This window comes from Gopherus evgoodei, chromosome 7 (assembly GCF_007399415.2).
Source record: "Gopherus evgoodei ecotype Sinaloan lineage chromosome 7, rGopEvg1_v1.p, whole genome shotgun sequence".
Lineage (NCBI taxonomy): Eukaryota > Metazoa > Chordata > Testudines > Testudinidae > Gopherus > Gopherus evgoodei.
Genome location: NC_044328.1, coordinates 36512508 through 36533544, shown reverse-complemented (window position 1 = coordinate 36533544; position 21037 = coordinate 36512508). Strand labels below are relative to the sequence as shown.

Below are 21037 nucleotides of genomic sequence, written 5' to 3'. Positions count from 1 at the left end.
ACAGTGGATTTGCTACAGCTTTTTGCCACTTAGAAGGGTACACTGTAACTATTTACATTTATTGAAGCAATTATATAGCTTAATATGTTCAGATTCTTATTAACTGTACTTTTTAGTATGTTAGAAAATGGTGAATGATATGTTGCTTATTTATGATAAGCTGCATTAAGATGGTCACTTAGCACCAAGATTGGATCCTAACAGCAATATCTGATAAATTGGTTACCAACCATTCAGTAGGTTATCTGGAAGACAACATCTATAACAAATAACTGGATCTACGTAAACTATTGGTGTACCACACAGCAACGCAAATCTCAAGCGCACTGCACACATCTTGTTAAGCAAGGGATGGTTGTGACACCACAACTCCAGCATGTGGTCACAGTGGTTCAGCCCAATACAATGAGGCACAGAAGCTAGCCGCTCCTGCCCAGTAAAAAACTTACCAAACAGCAACAATCAGCAGCAAAGTAACCTATAACAAAATTAGGCAGTACTATGTAGAAATATTATATGGAAGCCTCGCTTGTAATGCCATTACTCCAAATTTCTGCTTTATCCCCATTTATGTAGCACTGTGGGACACACTATAAGAATGCCTACCCCAGTTTTTCAAACCGACTCTATTACCCAAAGAGCTCCAATACCAGAATGAAATTGAAACTTATCTCCAAGTTTTTAATGTACATATTAACCCACTTACATTTAAAAACACTACTAAACAGAAAAAAAGACACACATGGTTCAAATCAGAAATAACACGCACAAAGCAGAACAAACCTGGAATAACCTTATTCATGAGGGGATCTTGAAATACCCACTTCCCACACCTGGATAGAGGTGATATTGAAAGTGTTGCTTGTGTTACAAGGGGTATTAGTTTTACCTGTATTGATTATGCTTTGTTGCTTATGCAGTTTGTTAAAATGCTTTTAATCACATATAAAGGCCCTCACCATTGCTTCATATATCAATCTGGCAGAAGCGTCACCTTGAATGATCACCAAGGCGACAAGTGGGCACCTGTTGACTAACATACAAATATATCATGCTGATAATACTACTCACAATTTATATTCCAAGCCTTTAAATACGCATATTATCATGTATTAATATGGCACTTATATAGCTCAAATTGGCTTGTACCTTCGTTTTAATCCTGTTCACTTAAGTTAAGCTAAGTATCCCATAATGCCTTGCATTAGCTGAAGTAAGCTTTGATTTAAATAAATAGGAAAACTGGTAGTATCAGGGCATATAACTGTTTCCTCATAGCAACAGAAACAGAGTTACCCTAAAAAAATCTGTTTATCCTGATATATGCATAAAAGGTGTCTTCATGCCCCATAATACCGGGAATGCATGTGCTCAGAACAAAGTTAAAGGTGCTTCATGACCTAGAATGGATAGGTTCAAAAAAACAAAAAACAAACAAACAAAGGGGGGAGGGGGGAAAACACCAGGGTACCAGAAACAAAGTCAAAAGCAAATTAATTAAATCCAGTTTTAGGTGACATATAATACTGGTAAACATGTTGAATATAAAAAGATGGCTTTAAAGATATGATTATGGAAAGCACACACCTCTATAAGGTGAACGTTACATTGCTGCATGGAACTGGTCTTCAGAGACTGGGGTATCATACAGAATTTTTTCCTGTACCATATTACTAGAACTGACTGATGTTATTTATTTGGGCTTCTGAGTATATATCACAACAAACCAAAGTGTGGTCAAGCAATTGACTATATAATTTATCAACAATAGAAAATGTATTTTTTTTAAAAGAAAAACAACCTTAAATGTTTTAATAAGAGAAGTTTATGTATCCAAAACATGTTTCACATTCACAATTAAATTATTTATTAAACAGAGAAATTAACTGCAGTCAGTGAATTGAACTAATTATTCAGGGCAGCTTGGGAAATTTTTCAAATATGCCTCAGTGAAAGTGACTGGAGCTTAAATTCCTAGCCTGACCTAAATCTCTTGAAAATGAGACAGTTTCCTAAATTACTTAGACTGACCTATTGTGCCACATTTACAAAGCTTGACCTCAAAAGTTAGATGTCTTTCCTGGTCCATTCTGTATATGGAAAAGCAGCATTTAACTCAAATTTCTTTGATAAATGTTCATGGATTCAGTGTATATTTTTATTTAAATATTTTAAGAGATTACAATAAGTTTAGACATTTCCACGTTTTGTATAAAATTCAGATTTCATTTTAAACAGATTTTTTAAAAAATAATTTAAATAATAAAATCTAATTTTAAAAAATGGTATCCATCTTGTTTTTGAAGCACTTTCTTTATACAATCCTGTAAGCTTCGTATGCCATTAAACACAAGTCACTGTACTCAAGACAGTTGGACCATTTTCAAGTGTGTACAGATAGAAAATGCAAGACCCTCTGTGTTACATATAAAAGGATGACAAATGCACCAAATGGTTTCAGCTGAACGCAGATGACAAAAATCTAAGCCTTCATTTTAGCATACTGTACTCTATTTTGAAGTGAACCAGACTGAGGTAGTTTCTGTAATTTCATTTGTGCTTTAGGTTATTTAGGTAGCAAACAAACTCAGCTGCTATCTTTTACGCTATACCCTCAGCAAACCCAAGCTATAGAATTAATTTATCATGATGTTAGTAAAAACATCCATAAGTACTAGTTGTAATCTATCTGAATTACATTATAACTAAATTGTGTTTTTAATTTGTGATACCATCTTGTCTGACAGATCCAAAAATATGACCTACTGCTACAGCTGCTGCCACACCCCCTGGCTTCAAGTGGTTTCCATTATATATGAGTTTACAGTTTGGTTCAATGGCTCTCAGCACCGCCACTATACAAATAGTTCCAGCACCCCGGCCTACTTGTGTGTTAAAAGTTGTTGTTTTTTCTTGCTTTTAAAGTCTCTGTAATTCTTCCCCCCCCCCCCCAACACTGATTCTTTCAGCTATTTTTTCAATACACTCTTATTTTGTCAAAAAAGCATGAAAGTCCAAGTACATATAAGCAACCCTATGAAAAACTAGTGCGCTTTTGTGATGGGGAAAACAAAACACATGGATGATGTAGCTGGATGGTACTTCTCATTCGGAATGTTCCTGAAGTACTTTATAAAACAGAATTACAGTTCACAGCCATGCTGTACAACAATTTAGGACAGAAAGCAAATAAGCTATGAGGAGAACCTTTAGGCAGGAAAACTTAGTTACTCAAATTAGACTTTTTGCACAAGTTAGGGTAGAAACCCCAGTTACCTAGCCACTGATCACCGGGTCCTAGGTTTTGAATACTGCCTAATCTGAAAACATCCAGCAGTATGGTGTCGTTGTTGTAGTGCAGTAGCTCGTTAAATCAAGGTCCACCTTTCCATTGTTTTCTGACTCCGGAGCTGCAAACACACCTTCAGAGAAACTTCTGCATTTGTAATGGAAACCAAGCAGAAGTCGTCCTTTGCAAAGCATGCCACTTCATGGTCACAGGAGCACATCCCGATTTTGATTAATCTCTGGTGCGAGATCAGTACAACAGTGGATTTTAGGTAATAGTACCAGGAATGACCACGCATACCAGCAAAGAATAAAGAAGCGGGTAACTTTTTACCAGACCAGTGACCAGTATAGGGAAAAAATTAAGCTGCTCAAGACCAAGTACTGGAAAACAAGGGACCATAACCACACCTTCGTCAACTCAACAACATCATGCCCATTTTATGAGGAGTTTGACTAGGTGCTGTGTCAATTTCACATTTTCAATAGTAGATTTCATGGGGGAGATCTGATTTAATGGCCCATGACGTGTTTGTCACAGCTTTGAATTTTGGTAGGACCCTACCCACTGAGCTGTGAAAAACACATCACAGACCATTAAATCAGACTTCCCCCATGAAATCTAGCTATTGGAGGGGCAGGGAAGGGGCAGGGCTGGGGGTGCCTCTAGCTGGAGAGGGACAGGACTATTTCTTCCCCTGCCCTGCTGCTGTCGGGGGGAGATCAGACCCACTTCTGGGTACCTCCCCTGGCTGTTGGAAGCTCTGCAGCTGTGCTGCCTTCAGAGTCCAGCTCTGAAAACAGCAGCAGCGGAGCTTCCTGCAGCCAGGGGAGATTCCCAGAGGTGGAGGTGGGTCTAACCTCCCCCGTGCTGCTGGGAGTGGCCTCGCCAGAGGCTCCTAGCTGCTAGTCCTGGATAGGCTGAGACAGGACAGGACTTTCTCTTCCCCTGCATGGCTGCTTTCAGGGGGAGATTAGACCCACCTCCAGGCACCTCCCCCAGCTGTAGGAAGCTCCGCAGTTGCTTTCAGCTCTGAAAGCTCCCAGCAGCATGAGGGAGATCAGATCCACCTCCACCTGTGGGAATCTCCCCAGGCTGCAGGAAGTTCCGCGGCTACACAGAAGTGAGGGTAGCAATCTTGTGGACCACTCCAACATCAGCTTTGTGCCTCCCCCCCGAACCCTGTTTTGGGTCTGGCCCCAAGGTTACAACACTGCAAAATTTCAGACATACACATCTGAAAACGTGAAATTGACCCACTTTAAAACCTTCCAGCCATGAAATTGATCAAAATGGTCAAATTTAGTAAGGCCCTACCAGTGGGCCAACTAGCTCAAGCTTAAAGCATCACTTAACTTGAGTTAGAGATTTTTGTGTATGGACAGAGTTATAACTAACAGTGCTGAGAAGGCACCTCCTGAGAAATGCCTGCACGGGTTTGATCAGCAGCCCAGTGACAGGATTAGCAGCTGTGACTTATACACTGAGGGTACGTCCAGACTACCCGCCGTATCGGCGGGTTAAAATCGATTGCTCGGGGATCAATATATCGCGTCTAATCTAGACGCGATATATCAATCTCCGAGCGCGCTTATATCAATTCCGGAACTCCATCAACCCCAACGGAGTTCCAGAATTGACACGGAGAGCCGCGAACATCGATCCCGGGCCGTCTGGACGGGTGAGTAATCCGATCTTAGATATTCGACTTCAGCTACATTATTCACATAGCTGAAGTTGCGTATCTAAGATCGATTTCCCCCCCCTAGTGTGGACCAGCCCTGAGTGGCTGCATCTCTCACTGTATTACTAGCTCCAGGTCAGCAGCACGCAAGCTCCAACGCACCCCCACTGGCTAGCTAGCAAAAGCCTAAAGCACCACTCAACTCAAGTGAGAGATTTCTGGGTGCAGTGAAGGGGCAAAACTCAAGTTATAACTTGAGCTAACAATACAGTGAAGAGAAGCCCTAAGAAGCCTCAGGAACAGAAAGTTCTAGAAATGCTTCATCCAAAGAAGTACAGATACACATCAGCTTTTCTAGCTGCCACTGCTTCAGGTAATTCTCCCTCACCTACTTCCAACTCAGGTAAGCTAGGGATGAAACATTTATGATTCCCACCTTTTGTTAATAATGCCTCCTTAGTAGTAATAAAGGCCCAAAGAGGTTGATGACTGCAACAAGAACGAGGTCTTGCCCAGATTTCCAGCTCTTGGTCTGGTCTCACCAGAAATGGAATCACTGCAGTCATTACCTCTTTAAGTAGTGTAAAATCCCTCTAGCAATAGCTCTTGGTGTTTCCAGAGACAAATGAAAAGGAACAGGCAGAGGACAGAAAGAAATGAAGAGATTTAACCAAAATGGATAGCCTCATCTTAATGTACTGGTCTTTGCGCAAAGAGTTCTCTGACAAAGGATAATGCTTTGTGTATGCTAATGTTTTGTATTCCGATGAGCATTAGTTGTGACAGCCACAAAGTTTAGGCCAACTCCATTGTGAGACCTCAAAAACATGACTACATAATATGGCTCGTATGGAGCCAAACAATCTTTTTCAACCAAACAAGTATCATGCTAAGAGTTATTAGAAGAGAACAAATATTCACCATATCAAGCAACTAATCTAGCATTTTTTAAATGGGCTTATCAAGATTTTACAACCCAGACTGATTTATCCTAATAAATATAATCTGAAGGGAAAAATCCCCTGGATTGTTTTAACAGGTATTTTACAAGATATTACAGTGATTCCCATAAAAAAAAGTCTTTATTCACCAATTGCTACCACACAGATGTCTCCAAGATTCCTTAGGACCAGACTCCATAGGCAGTCCCTGTTAAATCGTACAGCCAGTTGCTTGACCACACATTGGTTCATTCTGAAATATATTTAAGAGACCAAATAACCAATACCAGTGAGGCTTATTGCTAAAATCAATAATAATAATATAGCACAGAGAAAAGGTTCAATATAATACCTTGTGCAGCATTTTCACCTTCACCTTACAGGAAAGGCATGCTCCCAAAGTTACACTGCTAAAGCCATCTTTTTATATCCTACCTGTCTACAAGCAAAGGGGAACTGTATACAATATCTGAAGCTTCATTTAATCAATCAACTTTCTAACTTGTTATTTTGGTACCAGGGTGCACCCTTAATCTCTTTGTTCTGAGCACACACGTTACAGGTACCAGGGAACATGAAGGCACCTTTTTGGTTTATACCAGCATAGAACAGTCATATCTTGTCCTTTGGGACATACCAGTACTAGGTTCTGAGCATTTAACTCCCTATCAGTTGCTATAGGATCACAACGTGTAAGTGTTTACTAACAGTTTTCCTGTCTACCTAAGCCAAAACTTACTTCAGCTAAGGCAATGTGGTATGGCATACTTAGCAGATTAGAAAAAGACATAGGAGTTACATAGCCTAAATTGGCCTAATATTATATTAATACTGTTTTACTCAAGGCGTATTAGCATATATAGTATAGATAACACATATTGATAATGTGATATACACATTAGCCCAACATATGTTAGTGAAAGGTACCAATGAAGTCATATTCAGAATGTGAAATAGCTGTCATACTTCATACTGGTACTAATTGTTAAGTGAAGGCTGATCACTAACAGTTGCAGGTTTGTTTTCAACACATTCACAAAGAAAATCTCAGTGTACGTGTGTGTCTGTGTATGTGCAAATAATGAAGAAGGCAATTATAAAGTTTGAAAATAAAGTGTAAATCTCAGTCATGCTAAATTTTTAATTTACAGTTCAACTTCTAAATTAAATATTTAACTTCTACAATACATTTTTAATTTAATTTATATATACACCATTTCCTTATATGCAATAGGTATTGATTAAAAATAAAAACTAATGAAAACATATATAGTTCCACACTGCTTCTAGGGCACTAAGGGGAAAAACAACAAAGCACACAATACAAGCAGCTTGGAACCATAATTTGTTGTATACATTATAAATCCAGTTTGAAAAAGTTCTGGGCCAAGTTTCATTCTGTTACACACACAAACCTCCAGGAAACTCTTAGACCTTAATGGAGTCACTTCAGATGTAGTCCTTTGAATATAAAAATTAAGTCTTTATCTTGCACTTTCAACCAAATAAGATTTTTGTATGTTCTCTCCAATTTCCAATTACACCTCTACCCTGATATAATGCAACCCAATATAAAATGGGTTCACATACAACACAGTAAAGCTCCGACACACTGCTCTGAGCAGCGTGTTAAGGGTGCCGGGCCATGCCGGGGCGAGGGGTTGGATAAGGGGCAGAGGGTCTCGGGGGCAGTCAGGAGCTCCCCCCACCCCCAGGGTCTGGGAGACAGGAGGTGGGGGGGCACTTTGGGGGAATCCGCAGTCCTAGAGTGGTCCGGGAGATTAGCGGGGGGGCCGGGAGCAGCCAGCTCTGCTTCTCTCACTCCAGCCCCAGCCATGTCGCTCAGGGGAGGGGGCTTGAGAGAAGGGATCCCCCACACACACTCACGGGCAGCAGCGGAAGTGGAGCAGCCCGGCCTCAGCCCGCTCCACTCGGCCACCTCCCAGCCACGGAGCTCCACTTCCCGCCATAGGTGAGTATGGGGGCCATCCTTTCCCAAACCTCCCTGCACTCACCAGTGGCGGCCCCAGACAGCTCCATTCTGCCAGCTCCCAGACATAGCGCTCTGCTTCTCACCGCAGGTGAGTGCAGGACCTTCCCCCCCATCCCCCCAGCAACATGGCTGGGGCCGAGGCAAGGAAAGTGGAGCGGGCTGGGGCCGCGTCGCTCCACTTCCCACCGCAGGTGAGTGCAGGGGGGCATCCTTTCCCCAACCTCCCCGCACTCACCGGCAGCGGGAAGTGGAGCACTGCAGCTGGGAGGTGGCAGAGTGGATTGGGCTGGGGCCGGGATGCTCTGCTTCCCGCCGCTGCCGGTGAGTGCCTGTCAGGGGGTGGGGGGTGTGGATAGAGGTCGGAGCAGTCAGGGGACAGGAGTCTCTAGAGGAGGTGGTCAGGGAACAAGGAACAGAGAGGGCCAAAGCAAGTTTGATATAAACACAGTCTCACCTATAATGTGGTGAGATTTTTTTGTCTCCAGAGGACTGTGTTATATCGGGGTAGAGGTGTACTAAATGCATAGAGGTATAATATGCATGAAAAGCATACATAATTTCAATCCAGAAGACAAAAATCAAGGTCACTCTTAACACAGATAGGGCTGCCAGGTGTCCAGTTTTAAGGCGGCCTACACAGTCTCCAGTCAGAAATATTGACTGGACACCAAAAGTCTAGTTATTACAATTCCATTGTTGCCTCAGCCCAAGGCCTATTTAACCCAAAAGTACTGGGCCCAGAGACGGGGAGGGGCAGAGCTAGAGGCGCCCCAGTTGCTAGTCCCAGCTGACCTGGGGAGAGACACTTCCTCTTCCTCTGCACGGGCTGCTCTCAGGGACGGGTCAGACCCACCTCTGGGAACCTCCCCAGCTGCAGGAAGCTCCTCCCTCTCCCCCTGCTTCCTGCCCCCATCACTCCCTTCAAACTCTTTGCCTTAAGGCTTGGCTACACTGGAGAGTTGCAGCGCTGGTGGTGGGTTTACAGCGCTGCAACTTACTCACCGTCCACACTTGCAAGGCACATACAGCGCTGCATCTCTCTGGCTGCAGCACTGGCTGTACTCCTGCTCTGCCTAGGGTATAACGATTGTAGCGCTGGTGATGCAGCGCTGCTCCACCAGTGTGGCCACCAAAAGCGCTGTAATTGGCCTCTAGAGGTATTTGGAGGTATCCCAGAATGCCTGTTCAGCCACTTTGCTCATCAATTTGCACTCTACTGCCCTGGCCTCAGGTGACCCGCCCTTTAAATGCCCCGGGAATTTTAAAAATCCCCTTCCTGTTTGCTCAGCCAGGTATGGAGTGCAATCAGTGAATCTTTCCAGGTGACCATGCCTCCACGCGCCAAACGAACCCCAACATGGAGCAATGGCGAGTTGCTGGACCTCATCAGCGTTTGGGGTCAGGAAGCTGTGCAGTCACAGCTGCGCTCCAGCCGTAGGAATTACGATACCTATGGGCAGATCTCAAGGGCTATGCTGGAAAGGGGCCATGACCGGGACGGGGTGCAGTGCAGGTTTAAGGTGAAGAAGCTGCAGAGTGCATATTGCAAAGCCCACAAGGGAAACCGCTGCTCCAGCGCTGCCCCTACGACCTGCCGTTTTTACAAGGAGCTGGACGTGATACTTGGGGGTGACCTCACTGCCAATCCGACAACCACGATGGACACTTCAGAGCAGGGGGGGCAGGAAGGGGAAGAGGAGGAGGAGGAGGAGGGAGAGGGGGAGCGGGGGAGGAAACCGAGACTGAGGGTACTGGGGTGGGGGAAGACACCCTGGAGTTCCAGGAAGCATGCAGCCAGGAGCTCTTCTCAAGCCAGGAGGAAGGTAGCCAGTTGCAGCAGCCAGTACTTGCTGAAGGACAAGCAGAGGAATGGGTTACCGGTAAGCAGCTTTTATTTTCAGGATGGAAATGTTTCGGGGGGGGGGGTGTTTGGGCTGCATGCATGCCTAGATGTGGAATAGCCCATTGATGTGGTCTATCATGTTGCGGTAATCGGCCTCGGTAATCTCTTCAAAAGGTTCAGCCAGAGCGTGGGCAATGTGCTTGCGCAAGTTTATAGGGAGAGCCACTGTGGTCCTTGTCCCAGTCAGGCTAACGCGTCCGTGCCACTGTGCCACGAGTGGTGGGGGGGACCATTGCTGCACACAGGCAAGCTGCATAGGAGACAGGGCGGAATCCGCATTGCTGTAGAAGACCCTCCCGCTCTTCCCAGGTGACCCGCAACAGCGAGATATCTTCCAGGATTAACTCCTGTGGAAAATGTTGGGAGAGTGTTCAGTGTAGATGCCCCCTGCAGCAGTTTGATTTCCCCAACGCACAGAAACCCCTGCACATCCCTGAAGCAATCAGTCCCCCTTACTCACCATTTCGTGGCTCCTGTGGGTTATGTGCGCTCTGGTATGGGAAAAGTATGCTAAAGTGAAGACTGTAAACTCCTTCCCTGTGTAGGAATAACTGTCTGGGTGAGATTATAAACAATGCTGCCTCTGTTAACGGTTGCCATTTTTGCTTTTCGAAAAGTGTCCTTGACTACTCAACTGCCCACATCATCGACTGCTCAGAGGCTACAAAACCTCAGGAAGAAGCCACGAAAAAGCAAGGACGACATGCTGAAAGCAGTTATGGATCACTCTGTCAGAGAGAGTAAAAAACTGCAGGACTGGAGGGAAAGGGAAAGCAGAATCCGCCAGAGAAACGCAGCAGCTAAGAAGAAAAGCACAAAGCAACTGATAAGCATCCTGGCGCACCAAGCGGACTCTATCCAGTCACTCGTAGCCATGCAGGCAGAGCACTACCGTGCCGGCCCTGCCCTCCCCCGTCCCAAAGCTCTTGTGCTCCAATATCAGCTCCCAACCCCCTTCCCCAGCATCCAGATTCTTACCACCACCAGCTGCCCCCAACACCTGTACGTTCACCAACCAGCCCTGAGAACTACGACCCTTACCCTCTGCACTCAACCCCTATTACAATGCAGTATTTTCATTCTGAAGTGCAGCAGTCATTGCACAGCACTCAAGACAGGACGTATTCAAACCTCTGACTGTACAGTTCATCACCCCACCCCCGTGCCCTTTTACGTTCCCAAAATGTTGCGTGTCTGTCAATAAAGTTATTTTCTTTTCAATAAATGAGTTCCTGGCTTTGAAAACAGTCTTTATTATTGCAGAATGTGAAAGATACCATAGCCCAGGAAAAAAACAAGCACTGCAAATCACTTTAGGAAAAACAGATTCCTACTAACATTGTAACCACTGCACTTCACTCCTGTGCAAGGCACCAAACATTGCTGTTGGTTTTCAGCCTCAAATTCCTCCCTCAAGGCATCCCTATCCTTGTAGCCCTGTGCTGGGCCTCTCTAGTAGCTCTGCTCTCTGGCTGTGCAAATTCAGCCTCCAGGCGTTGAACCTCGGAGGTCCATTCCTGATTGAATGTTTCACCCTTCCGTTCACAAATATTATGGAGGGTACAGCATGCAGATATAACTGCAGGGATGCTGCTTTCTCCCAAATCTAGCTTCCCACACAGAGATGGCCAGCGCCCTTTTAAAACGGCCAAAAGCACACTCCACAGTCATTCTGCACCAGCTCAGCCTGTAGTTGAACCGGTCCTTGCTCCTGTCAAGCTTCCCTGTACACGGTTTCATGAGCCAAGACATTAACGGGTAAGTGGGGTCTCCAAGGATCACAATGGGCATTTCGACGTCCCCTACTGTAAATCTTCCGGTCTGGGAAAAAAGTCCTGGCCTGCATCTTCCTGAACAGGCCACTGTTCTGAAAGATGCGTGCATCATGCACCTTTCCAGGCCAGCCTGTGTTAATGTCAATGAAACGCCCATAGTGATCCACAAGCGCCTGGAGAACCATAGAGAAACACCCCTTCCGATTAATGTACTCGGATGCTAGGTGAGGTGGTGCCAGAATAGGAATATGCATCCCATCTATCGCCCCTTCACAGATAGAGAAACCCATTTGTGCAAAGCCATCCACAATGCCCTGCACGTTCCCCAGAGTCACGGTTCTTCTTAGCATGATGCGATTAATGGCCCTGCAAACTTGCATCAACACGATTCCAATGGTCGACTTTCTCACTCCAAACTGGTTTGCGACCAATTGGTAGCTGTCTGGAGTTGCCAGCTTCCAGATTGCAATAGCCACCCGCTTCTCCACTGGCAGGACAGCTCTCAATCTCGTGTCCTTGCACCGCAGGGTGGGGGCGAGCTCAGCACACAGTCCCATGAAAGTGGCTTTTCTCATCTGAAAGTTCTGCAGCCACTGCTCGTCATCCCAGACTTCCATGACGATGTGATCCCACCACTCAGTGCTTGTTTCCCCGAGCCCAAAAGTGGCATTCCACGGTGCTGAGCATTTCCGTAAATGCCACAAGCAATTTAGTGTCATATGCGTCAGGTGACTCAATATCATCATCGGACTCCTCACTGTCACTTTGGAGCTGAAGGAATAGCTCAACTGCCAAACGTGATGTGTTGGCGAGACTCATCAGCATACTCCTCAGCAGCTCGGGCTCCATTTCCCACAGAAATCGCGCTGCACAGAAACCATTGGGAGAGTCTCAATGGCGCCAAACGTGGATGGAAACACAGTGACTGCTGGGATGTGAAGTGATGCATCACGGGGCGTTGGGACAGGAAGCGGAATGGGCACCCTTCCGTCCCCTTCCCACAACCCATGACGCCAAAATGGGACGAGGTGCTCTGTGGGATAGCTGCCCATAATGCACCACTCCCAACAGCGCAGCAAATGCTGCAAATGTGGCCACACTGCAGCGCTGGTAGCTGTCTGTGTGGCCACACTGCAGCACTTTCCCTACACAGCTGTACGAAGACAGCTGTAACTCCCAGCGCTGCACAGCTGCAAGTGTAGCCATACCCTTAGAGCCGCTGATGGACAGAGCAGGAGAGACATGGTTCCCTTCAACCTCCCTCTTCTCTTTATAGTCAGGTGAGCCTTTGATTGGGGGCAGGGTCCATTTTGTAGAGTCCAGTTTTGAGAAACTGGAAAGTTGGCAACCCTAAACACAGGATCCAGTCTACAGAGATCAATGGCAAAACTCTGACTTAAATTGTGAAGGATCAGTTCCTTTTTTTGTAATTTTCAGATTATTATAAAGAAAACTAACAATCATCATTTTCACCTACTCAGGACTCAAAGGCCTCAACAGATTTGATGCAACTTCTAGGAACTCTGTTGATGCAGGCCGATATATTGATGCCAGTCAATCTGAGAGAAAGGATGGTCTTGAGGTTAAGGCACTGCACTGGGACTCAGAATATGTAGGTCAAACTTCCAGATCTGGCAAGTGATTCCAGCAAGTCACAATCCCTATGTAACTCATCAGTATGGCAGTTCTCCATCAAACAAAATAGTGACAGTACCACCTCTTTTTCTCCCATTTTTTACTTTTCTTGTTCATTTAGATTGTAAACTCCTTGAGGCAGCGACTGTCTATTACAACACATACATTCAGCCAGCAAATTGGACTGAAAATCAATCGCAATAAGACAGCTATCATGACCTTTAATATTGCCTCCCCACCACGGATAGAGGATTATGTTCTCACCAATGTAGAAACAGTCACATAATTGGGCAGCACCATCAGCCAGGACAGCGGAACGAGTCAGAACATTCGTGACAAAAATCAATAAAGCCAGGAACACCTTCAGGAGCTTACATTCAGTCTGGAAATCATCAAATACAACACAAAAACCAACCTCAAGATCTATCAGAGCTGCATACTTTCAACCAGGGTGGATAAAAATCAATGATTTTTTTAAAATAAATTTAGAAATTAATTTTTTTTAATATAAATCGGATGTTTCTGATAGATGTTTTTCTAAAAAAGTGTTCTATCTATAGTTTTAATTAAGATACATTATAGCTCAAAGATATCTCATCATGGAATAGGGATTATAAATTTTAACTCTATAGTATAAGACAATATAGTCATGTAATGTTTAAGAAAAATTTTGTATATGAGTTCCAATAGTTCATGGTTTGGGGACCCAATTTTATGGGGTTCCAGGGACTTCTGTATAGATTATTTAGGTTAAACTTTCTATCCACCCAATGGGACTCAGTGCTCAGTCTAGAAGATACCATTGGAGATGCTTAGTTTTGCAGTTCTCAAACTGTAGATTTGTCTCCAGAGATAACATGCTTGTTAACAGCAAAAACGTTTTAAATAAATAATATAGAGAGGTGAGAAATAACAGACTCAACCCAATTGTGCCTCTGCAAATTTGTGTACATAGTCAATCCCTTACCTCTCTCTAAAAGTGCAAAGTTTCAAAAAGTTCAATTAATAGAAGATTGTTGGGGGCGAAATAGATTTGGACAAGGAGAAACAGTTTGGAGATAAATGTGAGAAGGGAGGGGCAGCCAGCAGAAACAAAAGTGAAACTGTTTGAGCAGCATATTCCAGAAGTCTTGAGGTCTTTCTGAGTGTAACCTTCATTGATTTGAGATCTACCATACCATTCTCTTACTAGAAGGAAAAACCTATAATGGCAGCAGGCTGTAAAACAGACCCTGTTTGGGAATATTTTAATGAAGTTCCTCTATCTGTGGGTAAGACAGGCATGCATGCAAAATGCAAACAGTGCAACAAAGAAATGCAAGGCCTGGTTGCCCGAATGAAACACCATCATGAGAAGTGTTCCTTCACAGTAGGCAGATACATTGAAGAGGATGAAAGGAACACGTCTGAACATCCAGGATCTTCAGGTTGGTAATCTTTTTTATTTCGTACTTCTTTCTTAAGGACTGCCTGTCTTCTTTCTGGACTATGCTTGAATTCTCATGTCTGAGAAAAAAATATAGTTGTTACTCTATGGTAACATAATTTTAGATGCAATTGTGATAAAAAAAAATAAATAGCTGAAATAGGCAGATCTTTCTTTTACTATGTCACCTTTAAGGTAGTACTGAGTGTCAGTGAATGCAATGAGTAATATTAAATGAGCAGTTTGGTAATAATAATTAAATAACGGCATTGACTTATTTTGTTTAGGAGACTCTGTCCTCAACATACAGGATTCTGAAGACTAGCCATCTTCAAGATCACCATCATCTTCTATTAGTTTCAGAGTTATCTGCCAATGATAGTGTTTCAGTCACATTGTGTATGTAATATAGCCATAATATCTGTGGGAAAACGAAAAAAAACTCCCATCATCCAGAAACAGCCATAGATAAGTTTGTGATAAGAACCAGCAGATTACAAAAAGAGGTAATTAATGAAAAAATTGCCTGGTTTATTTATACAAAGAACTCTCCTTTCTGTATGATTGAGAACCTACACTTCATTAACACGGTTCAGTCATTAAGACCAGGATACAGTCCACACAACAGAGCAAATGTTGCAAGCAAATTGCTGGATATGTATGGAAGAGAAATCGAGCAGTGTGCAAAAGATCTAGAGGATGAAATTGTTAACCTGAGTCTTGATGAGTGGAGTAATGTCCACAATGATCCTGTTGTATGCACGTATATGACCACAGAAGAAGGGAAAGTCTTCCTTACAGAAACAATTGATAAATCAGGAAATGCACACACAGCAGAATACTTATGTACAAGGAGTAGCAGTAAAAGCTATAACAAACTATGAAAAAAAATTCAAATGTTCAGTACGCAGCTTGGTCACAAACAATGCTGCAAATGTACCCAAGATAAGAAGAAATTATTTAGAAGAGAATCCAAGCTAATAACATACAGTTGCAGTGCTCATTTCATGTACCTCCTAGCCAAAGACTTCAGTGTTCCAGAAATAAAGCCTAATGTTGCTGAAATTGCAAAATACTTCCATAACAACCACTTTGCAGCAGCTACTCTGAAAAAAGTGGGAAGGAACCAAGCTAACTCACCCACAAGACGTGCGATCGAACTCAGTAGTGGACTGTTTTGAGCACTATATCACGAACTGCCTAATCTGATGATAGTTTGTGAACAAAATCATGAAAAAATAGATGGCATCATCACAGCCAAAGTTCTCAACATTGGGCTTGAGAGAAATGTTGAACACATGCTGAGTACCCTGAAGACTATTTCTATAGCCTTGAACAAAATGCAAGAAAATAGCTGTTTTACTGCTGATACTTTTGAAATTTGAAGGAACTTAGTGAGATCTTAAAAAGAGAAATATGCAATAACAGAGTTAAACTACAAGCATTAAAAAAAACAAATGGGAACAGCACTATTGCCAGCTCATTTTCTTACAGGTATTCTTAATACTCAGTACCAGGGTCAAACTTTAACTGCTGAAGAAGAGGAGTTGGCTATGACGTGGACATCCAGCAATCATCCCTCCATAATGCCAGCTATAATAAACTTCAGAGCTAAGGGTGAACCATTCAAGAAATATATGTTTGTTGATGATGTTTTAAAGAAAGTCACACCAGTGAACTGGTGGAAGTCACTTAAGCACTTGGATTCAGAGACTGCTGAAGTGATAATCTCACTTTTAGCAGCAGTACTTTCTTCTGCCGCCGTAGAAAGACTATTTTCTTCCTTTGGACTATTTCATTCCAAATTGAGAAATCGTTTGGAACCTGAAAAAGCAGAAAAGCTTGTTTTTCTTTTCCAGATTATGAACAAAGAAGGAAAATGAAGGTGAACGACTAAATTAGCTGCAGAAGCCAATATTTTAAGTTTCTCATGTTGACCTGGCTGACATAGTCGATTTAATTTTTGTTTCTTAACAAAAAAAAAATTAACTATTTTAGTTAAAAACAATTTTAACAAAAACCTGATTTTAAAAAACTTGAATGTTTAACTAAAATTCAAAAATTAATATGCTTGTTTTGTTAAAATATAATAATGTGTTTGCTGTTGAAGAAAAAAATCCAGAATACATAAAGTTATTTTAGTTAAATAAAACAGTTTAAATGCTTGTCTGGTGATGTTTTCCTCCTAATACAGCATGGCAAGAAAATCCTCCAAATATTAATGATTAACCTGTTGAATGGGAGACAGTTCACCTCCCAATTACTTCATAAATATCTGCTTCAATTACCTTTGGTAAATGAAATAACCAATCATTCATTTTCTGATATAGCTGTAAAACTAATCTGAAAAGTTTTCAAAGTAAATCACTTTAAAAATGTACAGTGTGTATCTTCTAAAAATGAAACCTACATCTATCTCTGAGTTGTGAAGAATATGTATTAAGGTTATAACAACCAACAAGAATGCACTTTTATGTAGAAATCCATGAATAAATAGTCTTCCTGACTAGTGATTTAAATCAAATCCACCCTGCTTTCAACACTACTTTATAATGCAGAATGCTGGGGAATGAGAAAATATGGTATGTCCAAACTGTCTTCATTCCATTCAACCTGCCTCAGAAAAATCCTCCATATCTTTTGGGCCAGAACAACCTCAAACCAAGTTCTATTGACACAGTGCAGTCATGAGGATCTGAGCACCGTCACTGCCAGGAGGCGTTGGAGATGGATCAGTCATGTGCTTCAGATGGAAACTGATTCTATCACCAGAGTAGCAATAAGATGGACACCTGAAGGCAAGCTGAAATGAGGCCACCTGAAAACAACATGGCAAAGTGCTGTGGAACTCGAGCTGAAAAACCTAGGGCATGGCTGGGGAACCATTGAAAGACTTGTCAGAAACAGACAGGAGTGGAGGAGCTTCATCACTGTCCTAAATGCCAGAAGTGTAATAGGAACATCATGATGATGGTGACGACAACACCTAGCAAACAGCAGACTTCCATCTTGGTTGGTTCCTCTAGAAGCTACTATAATATAAATACATCATAAAGAAACTACCTACAAAAATAAGCAAAACTTGGCCCTTCATTCAGCAAGCAAAGTTTTATGGGCTAATTGGGAGTTGTATGCAGGTCCCAGTGATAAATTTGAAAGGCTAGTTCTGTCTTTCTGAATGGTATTTCTTCTCTTAGATCACTAGTTTTACAAGCAACACCCAAAAATTTTAAGGAGCATAACGTCAGTTTCATACTATTTTTAATTGTCTTTATTTGTTACAATAGCACCTTAGAATTACAAGATTTTTGTAAACTTTTTTAATATCTTTCCGCCCAGATATATAAATGGGTCAGTTTCATGTTCAGCTTCTAATACAATTGGGTCTGATCCTGCAAGGTGCTGAGAGCTCCCAATGTCTACTACAGTCAATGCAGGATCCAGGCGTAGTTCTATGCTGGGATTATGAATCCTACAAGGCAGTGCTTATTTGTTTGAAAAAATCTATTTTTCAATCTAGATTCCAGGAAGACATGACAAAAGCTCTAAGAGCAACAGAGAAGTATTGTTTTACAAAACTCACATCCGAAGCCAAATTTGAGCTGAGACTATCCCTTTCCACACAAAAAAAGGAAGTATACACCTGTCATTCTTTACAATGGTTATACAGTTGTTCTCCTTATTTATAAACTGTGCACACCAGAAAGCCCTGTAATTTCAGGGCCATACTTCCATTTATAATTTTAAAATGCAATAAGGTAGAATATTTAAGTCAATGTTAAAACTTTTAAGGGGTTGGGGTGTCTGTGACTCCATATACTTTTCCGAACAACAGAAATGGGAAACCTGAAGTTTCCAGCATAATAACCCATATCTGTGGTCCAGTAACCCAGCCCTAGCACTAACCATCTCCTGCCCTAGCTCACTAAGCCCTGCCCACTCCAGCACACTACCACAAAGCATATTAACCATCCCCAGCCCTGTAACACCCACACACACAAATCGATGAGTCTTCAGCTAGGCCTGCTGGCTCAGTGGAAGCAACACCAGGGCTCTTCAGTACAGGCCTCCCCAACCACATAGGAAACAAAAAAATTGCCATTTTGTATAAAAGATGGCAATTCAGATGAGGTCTTTGTTATTTGACTCCAGTATAGTCCTTAGAAGGGCTACTGTAAACAGATCACCCTTTCTGGGGAGTTCTTGGCTGGTTGGGCTACAATCCATGAGTCTTTGAGGTAGGACTGCTGAGTCAGAGGAAGCAACACCAGGATTCTTCAGTCCAGGCCTCCCTTACACAAATAGGCAGCCTCCCTGCAACTGTGCCTCAAATAACCACCTAGAAACAAAATCAATCTACCTAAGAGCCAAGGAGGAATCCGTTCATTACTGATACGTCCTTCATTTCTCATAGCTCTGGGGTTGTAGCGAGGAGAAAGTCTGGAAGCATTCACAAAAGAGAATTTCGTACCTATTGCTTAATTCCCAATCTGGAATTTCATACCACAAATGTCTAGGTTAACTATACCCATTTCACTGCTCCCTTGTTAAAGTAGAGATGTAACCAACAGCTTTGGCCTAAAGAGATGTCATTATCAATCACTCACTCACATCCTTCCTCTCTCCCTCAAGAATTCAGAACTTGTGACTGCAGCTGCTTGTCTGCCCCAGGTTGTAACTCAAAACACATCGCTGGGCCACTTCCATCACTGAAAATAATGTCTGTAAAATCCTAAAACTATCTTTTGACAGTAGAAAGGATAGTGACAAGATCATTCCCCCTTGTTGCAATGTGAGGTTCCAGACATTACAGCATTTAAAACCAAGAAGGCCATATTCATTACCCTCTTTCTCTAAACATACCAGTTCCAGCAGCAACCCTCACCTGGGCACTCTAAGCCCTTTCATCCATCACCTGGGTGCCCCCATCCAACCTGGCACACTAAACCTCTCCCTCAGCAGCTGTCTCTCCACTGTGGCACTATGCCCCAATCCCAATGGCAAACTAGCTCACTAACCTCTGCCAGCACCAGCATATCCTTCAGTAGCTCACAACTCCCTCATCAGCTACTTTCTGATCTGGCACATTAAACCTCCAGCCTCCCAGACACCGCCACATCACAACACTGTAATCCAGACGGCAACCCCATTCCTTCCCCGCACACACAACTCCCTGACTGTCCCCACCCTGTCCTGGAACACTGACACCCTCCCCACCCTAACAAGCCAGCAGCCTCCCTGACCCCAAAACCCACCCAACACCCTATCTTTACCCCCCGCCCTGGCTACTAACCCCTCACCCACTCCAGCGCGATAATCCTCCAGCACCAAACCATCCCCCCACAGTCGTGACTCGCCAACCACCCCCTCCCCAGCTCACTAACTACCTGCCCCCCAACTCAGCTCGCTAACCACCAGCCCCGTCTCGCTGCCCGCCCCCGTCTCCACCGACCGAGTCCCGGTTCGCTGCCCGTCCCCCGCCCCGGCTCGCCCCCCACCCGGCACTCGCCCCCACCGCTCGCTGGGCTCTCGAAGGCGCAGCCGGGTTCCAGGGACGGGGGCTGCCTCCGGGCACGGCGCCCTGGGCAGGATCAGGCCGGCTGGCTCCTGGCACTCACCATGCTGCGGGCCGGGCCGCCTCCTGCAGCGGAAGCCCAGCGCTGATGGGCGTCGGGGTGCTGGGCACGGGTCGCTGAGGCTCCGTGTGGCTGCAGGACCCTCCGAGCTGTGGCGCACGGCACGGCCGCTGGCGGAGTCCCCTGGGCGGCGGCGGCAGCGGCCCGTGGGTCCCGTACGGCGAGGGGCGGGGAGGGCTCACCCACGTGATGGGCCCGTGTCATCCTGCGCAGCTGCCATCAGCCGCCGGTACGGCGCGCTCCGCGCCCCCCGGGGGGACCCGGCAGCGGCCCGCACGCAGAAGGGGGAGCCCCACGGCCCCTTGATATCTGCCCACAGCGCCGGCAGCCCGGCCCCGCACACACGGGCCCTGGACGGGGCGGAGACTGCAGAACAAGCGAGCTGGGGAGGGTGTCTGCACCTTCATGCCTCTGTGGGCCTGAGAAACATGACGTGTAAACTCCAGAAGGAAGCATATAAAACATATACAAAGTGTTATTTGATACCATGTATTGCAGTGTAAACGCAGCAGCTGTAATTAAAGATAAACACAGCCCAGGCGTCACCCCCGCCAAGTTCACCCAATACACTGCGAACGCACCGATGAACCACAAGGCGGCCAAGCTACAAGTTATAAAAGGTATAGGCCGGGGGGCAGGTAGTGCACAGAACAGCACCAAAGCATCACAACCCACCGCCCCTGCCGTCAAAAAGGCCAGTTTGGTCTGACCCAGTAAAAAAATTGCCCAGGCAGGAAACAGGTCACATGCGAGTG

The 21037-nt window shown here is 44.2% G+C and overlaps 1 protein-coding gene across 1 annotated transcript in view; it reads right to left on the bottom strand.

Annotated features, from left to right (window-relative positions):
• Window positions 1-20429, bottom strand: part of SGMS1 (sphingomyelin synthase 1) — a 207219-nt gene extending 186790 nt beyond the window's left edge. Inside the window, exon 1 of the mRNA XM_030568771.1 lies at window positions 20265-20429. The gene's annotated coding sequence lies outside the window, so the exon portion shown is untranslated. The remainder of the gene's footprint in view (window positions 1-20264) is intronic.
• Between the last annotated feature and the right edge of the window lie 608 nt (window positions 20430-21037).